This window comes from Amblyomma americanum, chromosome 8, assembly GCF_052857255.1.
Source record: "Amblyomma americanum isolate KBUSLIRL-KWMA chromosome 8, ASM5285725v1, whole genome shotgun sequence".
NCBI lineage: Eukaryota > Metazoa > Arthropoda > Arachnida > Ixodida > Ixodidae > Amblyomma > Amblyomma americanum.
In genome coordinates this window covers 51,873,134-51,879,133 of record NC_135504.1, presented here as the reverse complement: position 1 = coordinate 51,879,133, position 6,000 = coordinate 51,873,134, and positions in this window count along the sequence as shown.

Sequence of the window (6,000 nt, the reverse complement as noted above, 5' to 3'; positions counted from 1 at the left end):
GACATGCGCAATGGTCGGCACGATGGCATTCATCTCACGGTGGCAGGTAGCTGTGCCGCTGGGTTTCTGATGTCATCCACATTCCAACTTCTTTCGCTGCTCCGAAACACTGATTTCATAAACGGCCACGGTATTTGTTCAAGTTCATCGTTCTGCGGATTGCTCTTTTGGCAACCTTCCCCTGACGTCACATACTGCTGCAAATCCATTAACCGCATCTTCGTATTCTGGTTGAAGTGCTTTGCAACTCGTGAGTAAATCACGAGAATATGCACCCTGATTAAGGAAAGGGAGCATCTGCGACTAGAGCATTGTCCAACTGTCGCCGCGCTTTCATTCATAAATATGTCATAAAGGTGTTTAAACGGGCTGTAATTATAACTGCCATGTCGGGAAAACATCTTACGTTCGTCCGTATCAGAAGAATCGGTAGGCTGGCGGCAAAGTTTAAGGGGGGAAATGGTTATTTTTATTTATGGAATTGGGGTGAAGGGAGAGAGAAAGTGGGAGAGAGAAGACTAAGAAAGAGGTTGAGGCTACGGGTGGCGGGTGAGGGAAAGTGTGAAGAAGGTACGGAGTGTAACATTGTTGGACTGGATCGGGAGTGTGAAGGAGGATGGGGGTTGTCACACCCAGATTGACGAACTGCTTGACAACACGAGCTCGAACGGTCTGAACCCCGCAGCTGTTCTGTCAGAGGGAAACGCTATTGCTAACGCGCACTCTGCCTCATCAATGCCATTGATTGGCTAGAATTTTTTTCTCGTCTGTCATTTCATAACGCTGCATAACTGCATCTCTAATCACTTTATTAGGCTATTGGGACTACGCTAGAGGACCAATAGCCCCAGCTGGGAAGGCGTTACGTCGAATCTTTGCGCATGGCCCGGTGTCTGCAACAGCTGACTGTCTACCGTGTTTCTTTTTCACCACATTTTTTATGCGTTGTTTGCTTTGACAACATAACCACACTTTTCGTCGCCTTTTTGCATTCCCATCGCCTTCGTTTACCTGTTCTTTGTTTTTGCAAGGCCCGTGGCATAAATCAACACCTGATGCAGCCCCCCCCCCCCCCCCTGTCCCCCTTACCGGCCTAATCTTAGTAATTGCACTCCTGGCATAACTTGCTTTTATGTTTAATAGTTTCCTATATGCTTACCTTTTGAGGTTTTTTAGCCAGCGTTTAGATATTTTGATTGGCTTCAGCCTGTAATAGCCATGATTTGGAGTTACAGCCTCACCTTCGTACTGGCTTGCTTTGGCTTCCCATTACAGGGATATCATCCTTCGACTGCTGAACATGTCCTTGGCTTTTCCCGCCTCTAATGAAGATAGGTAGCCCACATGATCTGCCTGGCACTCTTCATCTAAGCTGCTTTTTTTAGCCGGAGAGTATCTGTCTTTCCTCATCTCTGTAGGGGGCTTTACGTGCCCCCGCGTACAGATGGCTTTCCATCCCTTTATACAACGAACTACTTTATTTCTCTACGCGTAACGTCGCGGTCCTGGCGCTTCTTGTTGCGGCGCAAATTTACTCGAATTTTTTTCATTTTTTGGTCACAACTGTGGTAATTTTTCCAGTACCCTTTCGTGCGAGACGCCACGAGCTGCAGGGAAGTCGATATGCGCTCTGCAGTTCCTGGGAAAAAAACAAAACAAAAAACTTTCGAGTCTTTCTTTTTTGTCCTTTCAGAGAAATTATGATCGGTGCTATCTCTTAACGTCACTTTAAAGTGAATCAACGCGAACAGGGAAGCGAAGTTTACAAGGTTTTGAGACCATACCTGGCCCCTTTTGACACACATTGGTAATAATAATAATAATAATAATAATAATAATAATAATAATAATAATAATAATAATAATAATAATAATAATAATAATAATAATAATAATAATAATAATAATAATAATAATAATTTCTTTTGGGGGAAAGGAAATGGCGCAGTATCTGTCTCATATATCGTTGGACACCTGAACCGCGCCGTAAGGAAAGGGATAAGGGAGAGAGTGAAAGAAGAAACGAAGAGGTGCCGTAGCGGAGGGCTCCGGAATAATTTCGACCACCTGGGGTTCTTTAACGTGCACTGACATCGCACAACACAAGGACCATAGCATTTTTCCTCCATAAAAACGCAACCGCCGCGGTTGGGTTCGAACCCGGGAACTCCGGCTCAGTGGTTAGGGTGTGTCACCCAAAGTGTGTCACCCACCGCGGCGGGTGACACACTTTGGTCGAAATCGAGTTTTGGTGTCTGCTTCCTGCTTTTTGCTAGTAACCAATTCGGTTCTTCATTGGTTTGGAAATTTGTCCACAAAAACTAAGAAAAGTAATTCCGAGAATTATAGAGCGTTCGTCAAGAAAGTTGGGTGGCCGGATGAGATTAAGAAGTTTGCGGGGATAAGGTGGCCGCAGCTGGCAAAGGACAGGGTTAATAGTAGAGACATGGGACAGGCATTTGCCCTTCTTCTTCCTCTTCTTCACCCCAGGTATATGGCGCATACATACCCACGCGGGGGAATTGGCTAAGGTGTAGTAGAATAAACAAAGAAGTTTCCATAGAAGATGACGACAGAATTGTAGCACCAATCGTGAATTTTGAAAAATCAATGAATAAAAACAACAGAACAGTATTGACAGTTAAATAACAGACAGCATTTTGGTGAAAAGACAAGAGCTCGTAGAACTTTAAAAGAATTAGCACATCAACCTACCAGTTGCAATTATGTAATCGTGGAGAAACCCACAAATAGAACCCATTGCAAATCCCTTGGCGATCGCACCGAACGATAATAATACTGGCATAGATAAAGGGAGCCCTAACCTTGAGAGAGGGACCTCCAGGTAAATCTTTCTCTGAAGTGCCCTGCAGCGGGCGTAGTCAGGTTGATGATGATGACGATGAATGCACCGGGAAAAACGAAGCAGTAGTTTGCACCGGCGCTGACTCGAATCCAAGTTGGTTCTTCTTGTATACCACCCGGGTTTCAGTTTCCTTTTCTCTACAACCTGTGCTATCATCATCACCCCTTTTCGCTCTACTCAGGAACCCACACCCTCTGCCGGAAACACGTCCACCCGAGCTGCCGCCTGCGCCTGGTTGTTCTCTCTGTCCGGATACCGGAAACATCAGTGCTGTGATAAGCCTAATTCTTCATTTTCATCTGGATACACTCCAAACAAGTACTTTCAGCATTTTTCAGCTATGGAAGCTTAATCATCTGCCTCTGGTTCGTTAGATGTTTCGGAGAATGTTGGCTTCAGTTCGCGGAGAAGGGCAGCTAGCCTCATTTCATGCTTAATATTACTGGCAGCCTTAGCCGAAACGGTGTGTTTGTGGAAGATGTCCAACATTCTTGGACAAAAATTTTGAATATTTTGATATTGTAAGGTATGGTTAAGGAAATATTGAAGGTAATGGTTCATTATTTCGGTGAGTACCCAAATATTTCTTTTATAGTGTTTCCGTCTATCGCATCGAGGAATTAACACTGTCATAGAAAACCAGTGGAGAAACTTATGACGACCGCTAAAATGTTAAGAGACAAACTATGCAAGCCTGTCGACGGGAAATCTGCGGATATATTTACTGTAATAGTGAAATCTTACAATATATGAAAAAATTGCACTGATAAACTGGTTCCCGTTAAAGAACGCATCTGCCGAGAATTGCTGGCTGCGACACCTTACCTTTTTTTGTCTTCGTAGTATACTCGAGCGGCTCGTGGTTGATTTTCTTGTCATCGGAGTATGTAAACGCCCGGGTGTAAACGTAGTCCGTGCACTGGTGCGTCTTGGGCCAGATATAACTCTGGCGCTTGATGTACTCGAAGACGCATATGAGTGTGAAGTTGCCTGCGAGCGAAGGACACGAACTTTGTCTTGCCTCCTATGCGGTTTCATACTCAAGGCACCACAGCTGACATGAGCCAATCGTATTTATTATGTTTATATCAGTTCTGCTCGTATTTCTGTAAGGTTAACGGAGCGGTTAGATGGGCCTCTCTCAAGCTGTAATTCAAGAAGCGTAGCTTGTTGGGCCAGTAAGAACATGATACATGGTAAAGAACCTGCGACGCAGGATGCGTACATATGAAAGGAGTGCACAGCAATGAAAACGCAGGACGACAACGCTGTGCACTTTCTTGTGCACGCGTCCGGCGGGGTTTCTACGTTGTATTTGTCCAGCTGCTTAGGAAGCTTCTCCGAAACGCTGGTGATCGCTAAATGACAGTAGCAGTTTACAGCAGAACATATTCAAACTTCTCATGTCAATAGTTATGCAAAAAAAAACTGAAGGCTCCGAGCATAAGTTGCTTCCTGTGTGTAATTAAATACTAACGAATCTGTGCGGCAAGGCTTGTTGTTAATAAGATAACGGAATCATGGCATTTCCACACATCCTGATTTCTTATATGCATACTCTGGTCTTCAATATAATTTGGGATTGAATTTATATAGGCTGTGAAGACGACAATTAACACCTTGTCCCCTGTTTTCACAAGTGGGCCAACGGCAGCCTGTTCATTCAGCGCACCGACGAGTGACGAGTCGAACACCCACAAACACAGTTTGGGGTGCTCCCCAAAGCAAATTCTGGAGGATTTCAACCTCCATCTGATGTCCCATCTCTCACTGCTTGTTCCCTAATATCACATTGTTCGCAGTGTTCTGGTCAACACTCGCAGATCCTCGGCGCCTAGCTACCTCTTTCACTTCCGTCTCTCTCCCTCCCTGCTACCCCTAAATATGGTATTTGCCTTTGCCTCGTCGATCTTTAATCCCCGCATACTCCCCGCCCTCGTCCCGGGCTGGACCTTCCACACCAGAAGATGAACTGACACCCTTCCGCCAAGCCGCCGACCTGCTGGGTGATTAATTTGCTGTATAAATAAGTGGACACCACTTTTACTATTACTGCTCCTACCCAGAACCACTTACGCTACCACTTATACCACTACCACTACTACTACAACCGATGCTACTACTACTACTGCTGCTGCTACTACTACTACTACTACCACTACTGCTACTAATACTACTAATACTACTACCCATTACAATTTACACTGCCACTACTACCACTACCACTACTACTACCGCTACTACTACGACTATTACTACTACTAGTACTATTAGTAGTATAACAGCTGCTGCAACTACTGCTACCAAAATCTGAGCCTATAAACGTTCATGCGTGCAAAATGGTGTTCCTAGAGAAAAAAAAGAGATGTTGGACATGCTCTGGTTGCAAGGCTAACAAATTTTCCGTGCGTGTAAAAATGCTCCTGCTTCTTAAACAATGTTTCACCGGGCAAAGAATAAACATAGAATGCCTTTGGGAAGCTATTTCGTTGCGAGCACCTCTTCGAAAACTTCGATGACGGATCGCGCTTATTGGAAACGTTAAACTAATTAGGCCGTAAACGTCACACGAGATCAGAATGTACGCTTACGATTTGGCTTCCCAGGCGCAGGGGCTGTAAGAAATAAAATAAAACGTGTGCTTGAATCAGAGTAATGAATACCAGAGCTTGGGCAGAGGATTAGACACACTTAGCAAAGCGTGCTCTACCACAGCTGTCGCTTATTGTTGACAGCGCTTCTCTTCTCAATTAACAGCACGTTGTTCATATGGCGCATGCGATGTCAAGTTCGACGGGGAGGTTTCACAGCTGAGCTCGACAAAATATTTTCCAGATGTCACTAGCGCAGTGTTCGCTTCCATGGCTGCTAAGTGTACGCACGCGATTAGTGATTAGTATACGCTATGATATGACATGGATGTGCAGTTCAACATCCCAAAGGTGCACTCAATTAGAGAGTTTACTGCAGGGCTCGGGATTAATTAAAATACTGTATTTTCCGGACTATATTCCGCGCTCTACACAAGTTTAAAAGCTATAATTTCGCGTGGTACAGAATATGTGCGTGTGTGCGGCCTCAGCATGTTCCATTTTTGAAGCGAAAAGCTTCACTACGCTAGATAAAGCAGTCTT